Source organism: Siphateles boraxobius, unplaced genomic scaffold, assembly GCF_051911475.1.
Source record: "Siphateles boraxobius isolate OS27281-9 unplaced genomic scaffold, OSU_SipBor_1 61, whole genome shotgun sequence".
Classification (NCBI taxonomy): Eukaryota; Metazoa; Chordata; class Actinopteri; order Cypriniformes; family Leuciscidae; genus Siphateles; species Siphateles boraxobius.
Genome location: NW_027509188.1, coordinates 3,348,508 through 3,367,247, shown reverse-complemented (window position 1 = coordinate 3,367,247; position 18,740 = coordinate 3,348,508). Strand labels below are relative to the sequence as shown.

Here is an 18,740-nt window from a genome sequence, read left to right as displayed (position 1 = left end):
TATGCACAATACCAGATCTATAAATAAATCTAGGGTTGAGCTAGAGAGATATTTGGAGGAAACGCATACAGATGCAAAAATGCATGAGCCTATGTCAATTCCGTCAGACATCCCACCTGTCAATCCACCAGAATACCAAATGGAGGTCTGTGCACCTAAGTGGGAAGAGATAGAGCAGGTTGTGAGAAAGGCAAGGGCTTCATCATCTCCATGGCCTAATGGAGTTCCGTACAGAGTGTGCAAGAGTGCTTCAGGAGTTCTAAGGATTCTGTGGAAATTGATAAAAGTGGCTTGGGAAAAGCAGGTTGTACCTAGATCATGGCGCCGAGCAGGGGGAGTCTTTATACCCAAAGAAAAAGATGTTACAAGCATCAGTCAGTTTCGCCCTATTTCACTATTAAACGTCGAAGGCAAAATTTTCTTCAGCATTATTGCTCAGAGATTGTCAACCTACCTATTAAAGAATGGCTTCATTGACACTTCAGTTCAAAAAGCGGGCATTCCAGGATTCTCAGGATGCTTAGAACATATCAGTGTTATCTGGCAACGAATACAATCAGCTAAAAAGGAGAGGAAGGAGCTCCACGTGACATTCCTGGATTTGGCTAATGCATATGGTTCAGTGCCACATGAGCTTCTTTGGGCATCATTTGATTTTTTCAGGGTACCGATATCGATAACAAATTTAGTGAAAGCCTATTTTGGAGATTTGCAATTTAGTTTCTCAACTCCAGAATTCAGCACTACATGGCAATGCTTAGAGGTTGGAATAATGGCAGGATGCACCATTTCTCCACTGGCTTTTACCATGGCAATGGAAGTAATCATTAGGGCATCAAAATGGGTAGTAGGAGGAGAGCGCTTGGCTTCTGGGATGCGACTACCACCAATCAGAGCATACATGGATGATATGACAACCATGACTACAACGGTAGCCTGCACTAATCGGTTATTGGGGAAGTTAACAGATAATATTGAATGGGCACGAATGCAATTTAAGCCCTCTAAATCAAGGAGCATCTCAATAGTTAAAGGCAAGGTAGTAGATAAAATATTCTTCATTAATGGTGAGGCAATACCAACAGTTTCTCAGAAGCCAGTGAAGAGTCTAGGGAGATGGTACGATGGGGATCTAAAGGACACAGTTCGAATGGGAGAAGTTAGACGACAAGCAGTGGAAGGGTTGAAGAGCATTAACAGCTGTGCTCTACCAGGCAAACTAAAACTCTGGTCCTTTCAGTTTGGTCTACTGCCAAGGTTGCTGTGGCCACTGACTGTGTACGAGGTTTCTTTGACAACAGTGGATAAGCTGGAAGCGTTAATAAGTTCATACATCAGGAAATGGTTGGGAGTTCCACGCTGCCTCAGCAGAGTGGGACTTTATAGTAAAGGAGTATTGCAGCTGCCAGTCTCTGCTTTAACCGAGGAGTTTAAGTGTGCCAAGGTCAGACTGGAAATGACTTTAGCAGAGTCACGCGACAAATGTGTAAGGGAGGCAGCCCCTGTGGTAAAAACTGGTGGAAAGTGGTCAGCAAAGAAATCTGTAGTAGAGGCAAAGGCTGACCTTCAAATGGGGGATATCGTGGGACAGGTACAGCATGGAAGAGGGGGTTTTGGGCTCAGTTTAGCTCCTCCTAAATGACACAAGGCAGGCCCAGCTCAAAGGAGGAAGCTGGTAGTCAACGAGGTGCGAAAGCAGGAGGAGAGGATGAGATGTATAAAGGCCATTTCCCAGGCCAAGCAGGGAGAGTGGATGAGATGGGAGAGTGTGGAACAACAAAAAATGGGCTGGCAAGACCTTTGGTCAATGGAAGAGAGTAGGATCAGTTTCCTTATTAGGTCAACATATGATGTTCTCCCATCACCGCAGAACCTAAACCTCTGGGTAGGAGAGGATCCCTCTTGTCCTTTGTGTTCATCACCTGCCACATTATGGCACATTTTGACAGGATGTAAGGTGGCTCTTAGCCAAGGTCGGTTTACTTGGCGCCATGACCAAGTATTGCGATGTTCGGCTTTAGCATTGGAAGGCAAGCGTAGTATGACCAATAAGTTGCCGCCTGTTCTAGCAAAACATTACACGCAGAAGACAATATTCCTCTGCCCAGGCGAGCAACCACCAAGAAAAGGTGCTAACACCAATTCTCGCCCAGGACAACTGGAAGCTGCTAGGGAATGGAAGATGCTGGCTGATCTTGATCAACGGCTTATTTTTCCACCTGAGATTGCCACCACTAACCTACGACCAGATATTGTTTTGTGGTCTGGATCAGCACGCATTGTTCAGCTGATAGAGTTAACAGTGCCATGGGAGGATGCGGTAGATGAGGCATATGAGAGGAAGAAATTGCGGTATGCTCATCTGGCCACTGAAGCAGAACAGCGAGGATGGAGAGTCCAGGTTTATCCAGTGGAAGTGGGTTGTCGAGGTTTTGTGGCACACTCTACAACCCGGTTCCTCAGAGACGTCGGATTCAGTGGTCAAGAGTTGCGTCGCACAGTAAAGAACTTATCTGAAGCAGCAGAAAGGAGCAGCAACTGGCTGTGGTTCAGACGGAAAGATTCTAGCTGGCTGAGTACAGGCCGCCATGCTACGGTTTCGTAGAATTCTTGAAAACTTGAAGGGTGTTGGTTTATTTGTATAGGTTGTTTAGTATTTACAGTCATTACGTTCCTGTGTATATTGCGTGAATGACGGGATGTGGGGCAGATATTGTGTTTTGCGATAGGTGGTATGCCATACGGAACCGTTGCCACTGAAACTACATATTAACGCACCAGTGGGGCTCGACAGCCTTAGTCAAACGGGTTGGCCCGTATGGTTGGGTTGCGGAGAGATTGTGGTTAGGTCTCAGCAGCACTGTTGGTTATTTGTAGTGGTTGTATAGTATTTACAGTCATTACGTTCCTCTGTATATTGCGTGAATGACGGGTGGTTGGGCAGATATTGTTATTTGCGGTAGGTGGTATGCCATACGGAACCGTTGCCACTGAAACTGCATATTAACGCACCAGTGGGGCTCGACAGCCTTAGTCAAACGGGTTGGCGCGTATGGTTGGGTTGCGGAGAGATTGTGAGATTGTGGTTAGGTCTCAGCAGCACTGTTGGTTTATTTGTAGAGGTCGTATAGTATTTACAGTCATTACGTTCCTGTGTATATTGCGTGAATGACGGGTGGTTGGGCAGATATTGTGTTTTGCGGTAGGTGGTATGCCATACGGAACCGTTGCCACTGAAACTGCATATTAACGCACCAGTGGGGCTCGACAGCCTTAGTCAAACGGGTTGGCGCGTATGGTTGGGTTGTGGAGAGATTGTGGTTAGGTCTCAGCAGTAAGAGGGAAGTAGAGGTCAGTAAGCTGGGCTGAGTTGAGTGGGGGACGGAGGGGGGTGACTCTGGGACGCCAGAGTCACTGTCGAGCCCTCTTGAGGTGTCGTGGGCTAGTCGACGAAACACTGAGGACGGAAGGTGCCCACTTGAAGACCCTAGAGATGTTCCCTACTCCGCTCAATCCAGAGGGTTGTTATGGGGGGACCGCACTGTGGTTGCAGCCGTTGTGTGTGCTGACGCGCAAATACACTATTAACACCAGACAGAAGGAGATTCACGTCACCAGATGGAAAGAAGCGTAAATGGATGGAGAAGCATAGGTTACTGTAAAGCTACGTCTTAGTTGGTGCTTATCTTGGCGAAAGCCGAGTACAAATCAGCATGAAGTTTTAACATCTACTCTCGTGTAATGGAAATCATAGGTATTAAAATCCTTAGTGCAAGTCTCCTTTTTGTAACACCATTTTCAGGGTTCACAGTAATTCTTCTGTAGCACAATTGAAAACATGGTTTAAGGAGAATGAATAAATGAATGAATGAATGAATGCATAAATGGAGCCTTCTAAATGCAAAAGTTCCAGAATACTGGTAAAAATCTAGTCTGTCAAAATGAGAGTGAGCCAATAAGGGGTCTTCTACTGCCCTCTGCTGGCCATTATACTTATTAATAAAGTGTTTTCACAGGTGCTTTTGTGACTCATATCTAGACACACACACAAGTCATTATGAAAATATATGAAATGCTTATAGACCATTAAAATATATGTCTTTGCAAGCTATTAATCAGATTATTCAGGATTTATTCAGAAACATGGGACTACACACACACATTCTGTTGTAGATAAAGTGATCTGAACTGTGTCTCATTCAGGATTAACATTTGTCCGTGACACAATGGTCAATAGTAATACTTCAATAGATGAATTTTGACAAAATGTGAGTGTAAATGTTAAAATAGCGATTTTATAAACTCTAAATAAGAATTATAGAATATTAGTAGTTAGTAGCTTGACAAAATGACTATTTTAAACAGCAGGGGGCAGTAGAATACCACTTATTGGCTTAATATGCCATTATGTTATAACTTTAACCTTTTTAACTGTTATAGATGCATTATTTCTTATCTTATTTAGAGTCACATGTTCTGACTTGTTTTTAAGAAGATCTGAGCATTCATTGAAGAGATATAGGCTTTCTTGGTAAAGGCTTCATATTGAAGTGACCCTATTATAGCCATCCAAATGAAGAAGTTATAACTTTTCTGATAATTATTTATCTAGAGAGTCCAGAGAATTGTACTGAACTGATTTTGAACATTATGATATAAATATTATATGATCATAGATGGAACACACCATTTACAGCCAATACAGGCAATTTACCATAGGAAATACATGGTTTTAAACCTTTTCAACTGTTATAGCGCCACCTATTGTCCGATCTCCATGAAACTTTGCATGCTTCTTTACCATGGTATGACACATATTCTCATCAATTTTTGTGAAGTTCTGAGTTTTTATTTAGGATTTATAGGCTTTTGAGTGTGTTTTGACACACCCCTTTTATAAATGACCCTGTTATAGCGAAGCAAAGGGCAAAGTTCAACTTTTTTTCAATAATTATTGATCTAGAGAGTCCAGAGAATTGTCCTAGACTGGTCTGGTTCCGATCGGACGAAAAACCAGGGACTAGTTCGCAAAAGTAGGTTTTTAACATATTCGTGAATATTTAATGAACGGTTTGATTGACAGCAATGGTTCTAGAGGCAAAGTTGTTCATCATGAGGAGATCTATCAAATGATATGCATTTTGTGGGGATGTGTGCAACACCACGTGATTACAGAGTCGTAAAACTCGTTAGCGCCAACTAGTGGCCGATTTCTTTCAAAACTCTTACAGACCTCTTGGGCCATGAGTCGAACATGCCCATTGAGTTTCGTTCCGATTGGCCTCCGTTAACCTCGTCTCACAGGTGCTCAAACTTTATTGGCCGATGGCGGCCATGTTTTTTGAGATACGCCAATATCATTTTACACATACATGGGGCCTTGGACCAAGACACTGCATACCAATTTTCAGGTCAATCGGACTAACGGTCAGGTGGCCACACCCCCTTTTATGTTTTTTTAATGTTATAGCGCCACCTAGTGTTAGATCGACGCGGTTTTTTTACTGTGACCCCAGACTGTCCTCATACACATGTGTGTCAAGTTTGGTGAGGATATCTCATTTACTTCTCGAGTTATAGCCATTTTAGTAAAATAGGCTCCTCCCACAACGTTCATTTTGCGATATAAATAAGGCTGCCTGCAAGCAGACGGACAGAGAGTGCAATGGAACTGCATAAAAGAATCCATGCACAGAGTGGATGCCCCTGGGATATTGGAAAGGATGACACAGCTGGGGTGTATTGTCAGGAGGTCATATTTTGTTCAAAATCCACTGTCCTTAGTCCATATTGACACGAATCACAAGCTCATAAGGTATGGTCTCATATTTTACCTACGAAAGTGTAATGTTATGCAATATTACGTTTAACATGGTTTTACTTTGAAGGTACAACATCATCATATTTGGTGGGATAGATGGGTTCTCACGAAAGGTAAACACATTTATTTTCAACCCAGTGGAATCTATCTATCAATCAATAATATTACTTCTCTATCTATAATCTGACTATCTACCTGTGTTTGAATGTATTGAATGATTTAATGTATTACATTTATTCTTTTTTGGTATAGATCATGTACCTGGAACCAGCAACAAACAACCGTTCAAGCACTGCCTTATCATTCTTTCTCCAGTCTCTGCAAAAACATGGCTGGCCTTCAAGGTAGGAGAAAATAGTTTTTCTGCTCCTCACTTCATTGCGTTTAGTTAAACCCTCATCCCTCCCTCAGGTCATTTTGACCCAAAACTGATTTTCCAAAAAATTATAAAAATCGTGTGTTGATCGTACCGGTCCAAGATTTCTTTACTTTTGTCATACTTGCACCAGAACACACACACACACACAAACTGAGTGGATTTGAGGAGTTTAAATGGGTGCAATAAAAAGAGTAACAAAAGGGTCCCTCGTGGGTCATTTTGACCCACATAGGAATGAATGGAATTTACGAGAAAACTGCATTTTTTTATTACTTTTTTGTTTTTTTGATATACAAAATCTGAGGCAATAAAGATTTATACCCAAATGAAGGGCATACAGAATATCCCCAATGCAGAAAACACACACACACTCCAATAGAACATATTATGTTTCATGTTTCTTTTTTTGACTTAACAGTTACATTTGAGAGATCATAGTTATATTTTTTTAAATATATTTATATTTATGAAATTATATGAATGTACACATGTTTAGGTTTTAATTCAGCTAGATTTATTTACTTTTTACAAAATATGGATTTTTTTTAATAAAAAAAAACCTTAAAAAAATATTCAGAATAAAAGGTAAATATAATAAAAATCACCCAAAAATAATAGAAAAATCTACATAAATATTTAGAAATAAATTATAAAAATGGAATCTTAAGATTTCTGGCCCTCGGGTCATTTTGACCCAGGAAGGACACTTCTGTTGTAGGTTTGGGAGAGACGGATGAGTAAACATGTTTATTTGTATTTTCTTAACATTATGGCAGTCAAGCAGATTTAACCTCTCCCTTCACCCCTCCATTTCAGGGTCCGGGCTGATGAAGGTGTGGAAAATGTGGCAATTGCAGAAACCATGTTTCGTGTGAAAGGGACTGGAAGAGGAAGCTTCATTTCTGGGAAAAGCGTACATAATCAGAGGTAATAAACAAGTTAGGATTAGGATGTCACACTATCGTGTAATTTACCATTTTTAATCGATACATTTTGTATTCTCTAGAATTGAACGCCTGTGGCGAGATGTCTGGGTCAGCGTAACACAGCTGTATTACGAAATACTTCACAGCTGTAGCGACAATGAGTCTTACATTTAACTAACTCAAATTATATATAGGGAATTTAATAATTAATCATGAATGATTAATATATTGCATATTACAGTTAAATTATCGAAGCTGAAAATAGATCGATTGTATATATGAATGATCACCATAATGGGTTATGGTTCGTCATTAATATATCAATAGTCTTATTACAGATCGATTATATGAGATAACCTTAAATGGAATTAATTTAGTTATCGAACAATCTGTTTGTCCAGCAAACGGCCGTAAGATTAACTTATCAATTTTCAACAAAAATTATCTCTTCCTTATAATTCCAAAAAAAGCTATTTTCTGGCCATGAAAAATCACCTTCTTGTTATTATAAAATTTAGGTTACTGAAATAGTAACGAATTGTAAAGCTTTGTAGCTAAAGGGTCGAACACTTCATTGACTTTGTAAAAATGAGCACTTTGGACAATTAGCAATCAAGAATATGATGGTTTTAATAAAATGAAACTACGGATACAGAATTCTACATTTAAACCCGGGATACATGTATGTACAATAAACAGTAAAACTAACGAGACAAACGAATAACAACGGGAGTGAGAGAGAGAGAGATTGAGTGAGAGAGAGAGAGAATGAAATATATATATATATATATAGAGATAGAGATAGAGGATGAGAGAGTGAAACTAACGGTCAGGATGAGAGAGATCACCGGGGTGATCGCAGCATGCCAAAAATCACAGACAATAACCCTTAGAGAGGCAACAAGAAATCACATCAATCAAATCAAATCAATAACCTATACTTGCGAATGCGTATGGTTCTCTTTGTGTTGCTGAGGAATGCAGAGTCGTATGCGTGTTTGTCCTTCGGCGCTATAGGCTTGTTCTCTCGTGTCTTCCGGGGCGAGCAGACTCGCGGGAAGTTTTAAAGGTTCACCGAACGTGAAGTTACCAAGGAAATAGTTCTGAGTTCATCTCCCTCGGGAGGGAGAGGCGAAAATGAAAATAAAACTTAGTAAAGAAAGGAAAAGAAAAGAAACGCGGTGTAAAGCTCCCTAAGGAGCCATGGGACCGGAAACCTCTCACAGGGAAAGTGCTCTTTTGAGAAACTCCTGTGTCAGATTCTTATAGAGAGGAGGGGTTCACGCCTGCTTCGCGTATGTGACCCAATCATCTTAGAGCATCTCGAGCGGGAGAGGTTCTTTTTTGTCTTGTCAAGATAATTGATGATGCTATAAAATTTTGTCATTTCTAGCCAGAAAGATTGTACACACAGAACAATACATTTTACTGTAATATCCTATGTATGACTGGTTTAGTCAAAACAAGACGGTCAAACAGGTACCAAGAATGGCCGGAAAGAGTAGAAGAAACATAAAGTTACATTCATATGTAGAATTGCACACATTTAATGTTCACTCACACGACTATAAAGCCATAATACCGGCTACCATGACCTAGGAAAGATCAAATTCATGTTTATACATTTCTTAAGTGGTTATACTTATAGAAAATATAAGATTGCAGAGTCTATTAGTCTTTCTTCATCAGAATTCAAGTGGGAGCTGTGATTCCCTTGGAATTCCTTTTGGGGGTAATAAAGTTTTATGACCTAGCAAGAGGGAGAGTTACAGAAGATGATCCTGTTAGGTAATCTTTCTTTAGAAATACACTTAAGATTTGAAGTTACAGACCAGTCTCCAATTACATTTATAGAATAAGACAAAACTAATTAGATATGCATGCATACAGGAAGGTTAGATACAATTCTGTGTTATATACATTAAGGACATTCCTATCCTAAGTTGCACACAAAGGACGTTTGTGTGCGGGTATGTGTGGTGTGTGTGTGTGTATCTTTAGGGCATATTGTCCATCCGTGGTGTGCACCACGTGAGGGTTTCGAGAACAACGGGGACCTGTTTCTTGATTGCGCAATGCGTCATAAATGGAGTTAATCAATGACCTGCTGGCAGACATTGGGGCACCATTTCACATGATTCAAGGTTTTGTGAATTAAACATATATGTGTTCATATTTGTTCAGTAGTGAAAGGAAAACAGGATTCGGTCAGTCGCTACATATTCCCCCTTTTCGTCGGATGAAGTCCCTGTGTGAACATCATCGGACGACAATCATCACAATGGCCGACTGGCAGGTGAATCCTGATGGTCATGTAGCAGGTGGACCATGGTAGTAGGGTAGCAGGTGGAACCTGATGGTAGGATGGCAGGTGGATCTTAAAGCTGAGGATTCAGCTCGATGAGGTTTGGCGTGGTCTCTGACTTAGCACCCCCTTTCCGGGGATTCCGTCTGAGACCTTCAGGCACGGCTTTCGTGAGCTCGGCTGTGTCGCATCTGGTGGAGTCTTCTGTACAGAATGAATGCCACTCATAGTGTCAGAGTGTGGCTGATTACCTGTAGAGATGCACAGCACAATGTCGGCTGAGGTCCAGCCTAGGACCGCAGATGAAGTGTTCAGAACGGGCAGTCGAGACAGTGCTTGGATGGCTGTGTACCGGAGCAATGTCAATGAATTGGGACCCCCTTTCCTCGATCCAGAGTTCCAGTTCTGGATCTAAGGTGAAGTTGTAGTTCTTGAAGGATGGGAGTTCCAGTGCTGTCTGGTACTCTTTGCTCGGAAGATGGTACAATGCCAGATCATTCAGGTGGAATATGGCACCTTTCGGGGCTTGAATCCACGTACTGTGGTTGAGCATGTTGACACGGCTGGTTGTGTCATGCTGGTCGTAAGTGAGAGTAGCTGTACGCACAGGTGTGTTAACGAGCCACCTGTCACCTACAATCTGTGCTTGCGTCTCTGTGACTTTTGCTCGAGGCTTAGCTTTGGCAGGGCAGCGTGTGTCGCTGACCAGGGGTTGCAACCCATAGGTTCCTTCAGTGTTGTCTCTGAGGAAGGGTTTGCTAGGGCAGAGATAGTGAATGTCTTTGAGGTACACGTGCAGTTTTGGGGCCAGGTGCAGCTGTGTGTCGCTGTCGTGGGTGTTGCTTTTCAAAAACCTGACATTGGCAATGTCTTTAAGTCTGTAGACTTGGTTTGACTCGCTGATGGATTGGTTCAAGAGCACATCAACTTCCCTCTGCTCGTGATCGACGTAGAGTGGGATGGCGCTACCCAGAGAGTAGGCCAGGTGTATTTGTAAGAGGATCAGTTGGCCTGGTGATGGCGGAAACCAGCATAGTTAGCACAAGGCTTAAGGGTTTCAAGTACGGTGGGATTCTACCCGTGGCTGGGCTGTCATTTGAGGAGCTTACCTCCCAAGCATGTCTGTTATCAGGGCTGTAACCAGCTGAGTTTGGGCAAAGTCATTCTGGAAGACAGTAAACAGCGGTTTCATGCAGTTCATGGTCTGATTCAGCAGGACGCTGTGAATGTTGAGAATGACCATGTTCTTCTCAATGTCTTGCTGATGGTTTGCAAAGATGCACTCTCCGTGGTGAGTTGCTCTTTTAGCTGTGAAAGTTCCGTCTGAATTTCAACCACATGCTGTTTCACAGTGGCTATGTTTGCTGTGTGGACACTTGGCATACCAGTGTCGAACAGAGTTCTGGCGGCAGCTACGGCTCCGAGCAACGCTCCCAGGAACCGTTTTGAGTGTTAGTTGGTGCTTAAGAGTCCTGATTGTGTAACAGTCACTTTCCCAAGTTGGTTGGACATGTGTTCGACCTTGGCCTTGGCGTGAGAGAGGGAGTCCTCTGTCCATCGGGCACTTGCCCAGCCGTATTGGGCTACGGTGCTGGAGTAGTTTGCCCTGTAGGCCTTGTGGGGCTGGATGAGTCGAACATGCGCTTGATGGGTGTAGGTCCTGCAGTCGGTGATCAGGAGTCTCGGTTGTTATCTCGGTGGCAGCTGTCCTCTGGATGGCTGACAGCACGGCATGGCGAACCACAGCAGCAACCTGGTACAAACAACAGGGAGAGAGAGAAAGAAAGGGGAGGAAAAAGCCAGCGGGGGTTGTCTTTGGTTGGACAGGGCAGTCTTTTTATTTCATGGGTGGCAACTAGGTTTAGCTTGCCTTGGCCCATGTTTTGCCACATCTTGGTGCTGGCATGTCGCTTGCTTCAGTGTATTGTCAGTGGCTCTGGTGCTGTGGTTTGCAGCGCATGATGCGTCATGGACGTACATTGGCCTTATCCCCCCTTTGCGCCGTTGCATTACACGTCTTTGCGTTGTGGTGGCAGACGGTGCACACATAGAATGTTGCTCTGTGCACGCAGCATGTGCTTGGTGTCATGCAGTGTTCTGAGTAACTGTTTGTCAGTGAGTGTAGACGGCATGCAAGGGTTGGTTGGAGGGGTCTGAGAGGTGGTGAAGCAAAAGTCTTTATTGTGTCAGAAGCCCGCATGTTCGTTATTTTTGTGTTTGTAAACAGCGGAGCTAGCTTAAACTGCTGTGAGGTAGACAGTTTAGGTTTTAAAGTTCTTATGCTGTGTGTAATCACTTCAAACTTCAGGGTGGGTGGGCGGGATTGAAGTGAGCACAGCTAGTCGTTAAGTGCGCCAGGCTTGGTGAGGGTATGGGTTTGGTCATTCAAGTCTTTGTCAAGGCCCGGTTGCCTTGAGTGTCCTTTCACCTTTTTCCAGTAGACAATCATGTTGTTTGTTCTTGTGATGTAATCGCATGCCTGGAACCAGTGTTGGTGTGTGACAGGCATGTGGTTTGAAGTCTTACAGCAATTTTGTTTCCAGCCTGGAAGTTGGTATGGGAAACTGAGTCTGGCGTAGTTAAAGTCTGTGCACAGGAGTTCTTTGATGTTATGCGTCAACGCGATGTGCAGCGTTATGAGGATGGCTGCTACCTCAGCATATTGTGATGACTGCAGGCCCAACTTGAAGTATTGTGGTGGGCACGGTATGTTATTTACAGCATGCCCGCACCTGATTGACGGGTGCCCTCATGGTGGTAGGAACATCCATCGATGTAGGCTGTGGGCATACCTTGACACGCATTCTCTTTAAAGTACCTGTGACAGGTCAGTTGTTGTTGTTGGGGTTTTTCTACATCCACCGTCGCAGCTGGTGTGTTATCAGAGCAGTTTTGGCAGGTTGCCAGGCCGTGGCCTAGCGCAGACTTGTGATTTTGAGCGTAACGTGCCTCAACATTGCGCCCCTGGAGGGCCATTAACCATGTGGCTATGCGTGAATTGGTGACCACGCCATCTCCGATGCACTGGCTCCAATGTAGTTGGAGAATCTCTGGATGGCCCATACAGTGCAGAGCAGGGCTTTTTCACAGCCTGAGAATTTAGTCTCTGGTGGGAGAAGTGTCCTGCTGGCATATGTAACGACTCCTTTGTCTTGATCATGCCTTTGGTACAGGCCAGCACTGAGACAGTGGTTGGAGAACCCAGCTTCTAGATAGAACTCTTTTTGTGGGTCAGAGTAAGCCAGACATGGAGCTGTACATAAGTGTCGTTTTAGCTCATTGATGGCATTTTCTTTAACTTCTGTCCATACAAATGGGCAGTCTTTATACAGAAGGGCAGTTAGAGGATTCGCAATGTCTGAGTTGCTTTCGCTGAGCTGCCGTGAGTAATTGCGCACCCATAGAAAGCTTGTAGCTTGAGATGTTGGTGGTTGGCTTGATGTTTTGAACAGCTTGAATACGGCTGGACTGCGGTTCAATGCCTTGTGATCCGATGAGTGGGGCCACATAGTTGACTTTGGTTCGACACCACTGTCCTTTGTGGAGGGTGTTCTTGGCGCCGGCAGTGGATAATTGGTTCAAAACATAGTCTATCTCTTTCAGGTGGTCAGCCACTGTTGTGCTTTTCATGAGAACATCATCAACGTAGATAAGGTTACCTCTCATTCTGGCATCTGGGCATGCTTTGTTCAGGAAGATGTTGAACTCAGCAGGTGAGTTGGCATACCCGAACGGGCATCTGTTGAAGGTGAACTGTCGGTTGCCAAATGTGAATGCCAACTTGTGTTGGTCTTCTGGGTGCACCGGAATAGTCCAGAATCCAGAGGCCACATCGAGTGTAGAGAAGATGGTGGCTCCTCTGATTCGGGGTATTTCCTGTTCCAGCTGTGTCATGGGCCACCGTGATAATGGCACCTGTTGATTCAGCTTTTGATAGTCAATGGTGGGCCGCCATTTCTCATTCGGTTTGAGAACGGGCCAGATGGGGGCAGAGTAGGTGCTGTTACATGGACGGATGACACCTTTCTCAAGCATGGATTCGATGATTTTCTGCACTGGTTCGTGCGAGGCAATGGGAATTTTGTACTGCTTGACGAAAGTGGGAGGAGCCTCAGGATGCGTGGGGATACGAGTCTGTGGCAAAGGAGTCTTTGAACTTATAAAGGACTTGTCTTAGTCTTTGGCGGTCTGCGTCGTCCTGAAGCGCATCTAGCATCGTAGAATTTGCTGCACTTGAGATTCAAAGCCTTGATATGGCTCCTCTGTCGGTGTGTCATCGGTCGGGTTGATTTTTAAAGGTGTAGCCGGTGCATTAGTCTCACTGACAGGCTGGTGGGAGACTGTGTACACTGTGAGGTGTTGGTCCTCTGTCAGCTCAGTTCTGCACACTTTGTCTTTGGCTACTGACATGACAGATGTGATGGCAATGAGTTGGAAGGGTACTGTGAACACTGTGTTGTCAGTGTGCCCTTCAGGTATCAGTGCAGGTGGGATGGGCCCGATGATAGGTAATACAAGTTCAAAGTCATGAAAGTCGTGGCTCCCTAGCCATCCTAGCCTGTAGGATCTGGGGATGTTGATGTTCGTTGCTGTGCAGTTGTTGAACAGAATGTAGACCACCCGAGATGACACTTCTGTGAGGGGTGTGGCTTCGAGTGTGAGTCCAAGGTCCCCACATTCAGGTGAAGGTTGGAAGAAAGCCAGCGTGTGGTTTAAGGTTTGGCCACGTCGCATGTTGAGCCGTACAGTGACCCCTTTAGTGTAGACTGGTATCACTGTTCTCTGTTCGTTGATTAGGGTGCAGACTTCTGGGATGGTCTGCCCTGACAGTAGATTTTCATGATCGATGAGAACAGGTGGTTGTAAAGTCATTGGGGCCCATACCACTTCATTGAGCATGTCCACGTGAGCTTTGAGACGAAGCAAAACGTCTGCTCCAATGTAGACATCGTGGACCGGATCCGGTAGGATCAGGAAGTAATGGGTCAGGCACCGGTTATTCCACTTTAATTGCAAAGCACAGATCCCTTTTGCAGCTATCATGGAAGATGGATGTGCGTTGAGAGGGAAACGTGTGCGTTTGCTGGTATAAGGCAGGTCCGGTGTTTTGTCAAGGATTGCATTGAATAATGAGAGACTGATGGCTGAGTTGTCTGCCCATACTGCTAGGATAATGTCTGTTGTGGTTATATCTTGCAGTTGTAGGTCAGTCCTGACCTGAGGGCAGTAGGTATCAGAGCCTTGGCTGGTTTTGAAAGTACAGAGTAGTGAACTTGACCCCTGATCAGCTTTTGTGACTGGGTCGTCATGTCTGGCTGAGGGAATTCCCGTGAACCCTGTGACCTGACAGTCTGGCTGAGCAGATATGTGTGGCTGGAGGGGGAGGGGTTCACGCACTTGAGCCCAAACTTGCAGGTGTTTGAAGTCCAGTAATGGCTCGAATCGATCCAGCAGGTCCTTACCTATGAGAAATGGATAAATGTTCATTGGCGAAACGTAGACAGGGTGTACTAGGCTCATAGGACCGATTGCCAGGTGAATGGGAGCTACGTTTCTTAGTTGGATGTCATTTTGGCTGTGTGACTGCACATTCAGCTCACAAGTGTGGAAGTTAAGAGTTCGATTCTGTTTTTGAGCTTCAAATTTAAGTTTTTCAAAGAGTTCAGTCGATATGAGCGTGAGATCGGAGCCTGTGTCCACAAGCGCTTCGAGTCTCACCTCCTTTTCCAAAGTGATTGTTAGGTAGAGTTTGCGTGCCACTCCTTTTTCGATCAGGTTCCCCAGGAGTTTTGGTGTGGGGTCTTGCGTGTTGATCGATAAACAGTGTGGGTATGTTTCGTGTGGCTCGTTGTGGGTGCAGATCAACAAGACAGCACTGTCTGGTACCTTTGTGTGAGCGCTGCTGCAGTTTTGTTCAGGAAGGGCAGCGTTTTGTTCAGGAAGTGCGGTTGTCAGCCGGAGTGAGTGAGGGGTGTTGTCAGTTGGTGATGCAACGATGAATTCACTAGTCTGTGGCTGACAAACAGTGTTCTGGGGGGCTGTCAGTTGGAGGGAGTGAGTGGAGCTGTCACTTTGTGATGTAACAGCGAGTTCCATAGTCTGTGGTTTGACAGTGTCAAAGTGGGGCTATCAACGGGAGGAACGTTGGGAGTGGAGTTGGCTTCAGTCCTAAGTTTTAGTCATGTGGTGTCTGGTTTATCTTTGTCATCCTTGCGAGATTTCTTTTGAAGAAACTCTCTCAGCACGCTCAGAAGTTCTGCAGCTTCAGATGTGGCTGTGATGTTTCTGTTGGATGTGGGCTCCACCTTCAGCTTGCCAGTGTCACGTCGAGCGGGGTCTTTCGACCGGCTCTCTGGGCTTAGTGTTCGGCGAGATGGAGGTCGGCTCCTTCTGGGTTGCCGACCGGCTTCCCAGGTGCCCCCTCCTGTTTGGTTGTGGGAGGGGCGAGGCCGGTCCCAGAATTGCCTAGAGTGGTCGTTCTGTTGCCTTGGGCGAGCACCCCCACGACCGCGCTGACCTCTGCTGGCCTGAAACGGTCTTGAATCTCTGTTGACAGGTTTGTAAGTGGGGTGCTGTGCGCCCTCTAGGGGCAGCTCTGAGCGGTGCTCAGAGACGGGGCAGATCGTGGCGTTTCTCACAGTCTTTTCAGAGATAGTTCTTTGTTTGGTGTATGCTTTGTGAGCCAGGTCACGCAATTGTTGAATTGACATAGTCCTTGGCTCAGCCAAGACTCCCAGATGATGGGAGAGGGTAGGGTGGAGATTCCGCAGAAACAGGGTCTTGAAATTCCAGTCCTCTTCCATGCCTGGCTCATTGCGTGATCCGAAGTAGGCTTGTAGGAGGCGGCCGTAATACGCTTGTGGCGTTTCGAGCCGGGCTTGTTTCAGGTCCATTGCCGCTATGATACCTTGGTCTGATTCTGGATCGGAGAATTCACGAATCAGAGCTTGCCGCAATTGCTGGTAGTCCATCTTGACGGTGTCTGGTTGGCGGTCTAGGAAGCTTCTCACGTCACGGCTTGAAGTGATCCTGAGAAGATACAACTTATCCCAAGTAGTGACGTTGTCCACAGTTTGTAAGTGAAAGTCAATGTCTTTTAAATAAGAGTGTACATTGTGACCTCCTGCTGGATTGGGAGTGAAGGTCGGGATGTTTCTAGCAAGCTTGTCCAGTTCTTTGGGGGCCGTGTGGTGACCGATGGCCCTACCCTTCGGTCTGGGGCCCTGCTCCTCTTCAATTGGTGGGAGCTCGTAGCGGCTGGCTAGAGTGGTGTCGCGCCGTGGGCTTGCTTCCCCTCCTTCAGCTTTGGGGGATTGGCTGAAACGTGCAGGCTCGCTGGTAAGGGGAAACTGAGTGATGGGTGTTCCCCCCTCCAGGTTGCCCTGCAGTCTTTAAGAATGTTTCAGTTCTCTGTGGACAATGTCAAGTTCATCTTTTAGATCTTGTCTCTGTTGGACAAGCTCGTTAATTTCAGCTCGGGCTGCTTGCAAATGTCTTTCACAGGCCTTGGCTTTGGCCTCTCTGTCCTTTAACTCAATCTCTGCTCTTTTCAACAGAGTGTCGCCATGTTGCAGTTTGTCCTGGAGTTCCTCCATGGTCCGTTTTTCCGACTGCAACCTCTTGTCCGAGTCCGTGCGCAGATCCTCCAAGGCCTTTTGCAGTCTTTCCACTTCCTCTCGTAATTCTGGGCGCGTTTCGTCCTTGGCTTCAGCCTCCAGAAGTAGCTGATCCAGACGTTTCTGTGTGTGGTCCTTCTTTTTGCGGGCCTCCTTTAGTTGAGTCTTTAGTCCTGCAATTTCCTTTTCCAGATTGGCGTTGTCCTCCTCCGCCAAGCGTGCCTGTGCCACTAAGTTGTGAACTAGGCTTCCGATTATCCAGCTCCATTCCTTTTAGCTGTAGGCCTGCGTGGGGTCGTTGGACATTAGCTGGTCTACTTCGGCGTCCAGTTCCTGTCGGGTCAGGGGTTTTGGGTCGCCAGCGTCCTTGGGCAGGCAGCCGGTTGTCATGGCTCCTAACCAAGCATCCAGATTGCTCCAATGGGCCGCAGGACTGGAAGCGTGTGACATTTTTGCTCACTGTAGGGCGAGACAAACACAACACACACAAAAAGGGCCAATGCAAGCTTTTGTTTTGTTTTTGAGGCTAACGAGCCGTAGTACGGCCGTGCCGTCTATAGAAATTTTGGCTGACTGCCATAGACAGTTAGGCGGGTCAATTTATGCGGGTCAGCGTGGGACCCGAAAATAGAGACTGCCTGGTTGTCACTCTTATTGTTTAACTTCCTTGGGGTCTCTTGGTGAACTGAAAGAAACAAATCACAACAGAGCAAAACAAAACAAAGGAAAAGAAGATCGAGAGGGGAAAGCAAAATCAAAATATCGCAGTGAAAATAACACCTAAGTGAATTGACCTGCTTTGTAGCGTAACCTCTAAGAACTAAGAGGGTGTGTCTTAGGGGGAAAGAGGTAAACCAAACGCTTAGAAAATCTATCCGGGGGAATGTCTGATATTCTGTGGCTTATATTAAGTGTCAGGATTTTATCAAAATCAGTTTTTTTTACCTGAGGTGAACTGAGGTCGAACCCAGCTGGACCCAGCAAGTGTGGTCGAACTTTCCAGTGCCGCCAAACCCTTGACCGCCGTGATTACGGGCTCTTCGTTGCTCTGGTCACGGTTACGCCCTCTCAAACAGCGCTTGACATGTAAACACAACCTGGTAATCTCCGAGGTATCAACCGGCCGACCGCACTGCAAAGGTGGGCGGGGCCCAGAACCCACCAGCGAACTGGCTTGGCGGTTTCGCCTGTGGTTTGTGCACCGTTCCCGACAATTGACTTGCGCGATGGCTTGATGGTTGACCCTACAAAGCACCAGATTGCTGATGTCACTTACTGCGTGCCGCAACCCGTGGCAGAGATAAACAAACTCGAGAGTCACTGCACGGTCAGTGTCGGCGACACCAGTCAGCAGACTCGCCCACCGAGATCAACCAGGACTCCCACAATCCACCGCAGATGCTGAGGTTTTTACCTGTACAACAAGCAAAATGGAACAAACAAGGGAGCTTAAAGTGAATTAAGATTTTCCTTGCTTAAACCAAATTGAGTAATTTAGTTATGTAAAACAGAAACTACAATAAACCTGAAGAGGGGTAAGGTAGTAACAAAAATGACTTTGAAGAGAAAACTAATTTACCTGGAAAGGAAAACTAAATTAAAGGATGAACGGCTTTTGCCAACTGATGATAGCACAGAAATATTTTAGACAGGATAGTAGTTATTGAAAAATAACCTAACCCGATTGGAAGTT

General features: G+C 45.2%; 1 protein-coding gene across 1 annotated transcript in view; it reads right to left on the bottom strand.

Annotated features, from left to right (window-relative positions):
• LOC143718612 (uncharacterized) overlaps positions 1–18,740 on the bottom strand; it is a 796,762-nt gene that overhangs the window by 30,183 nt on the left and 747,839 nt on the right. The window lies entirely within an intron of this gene.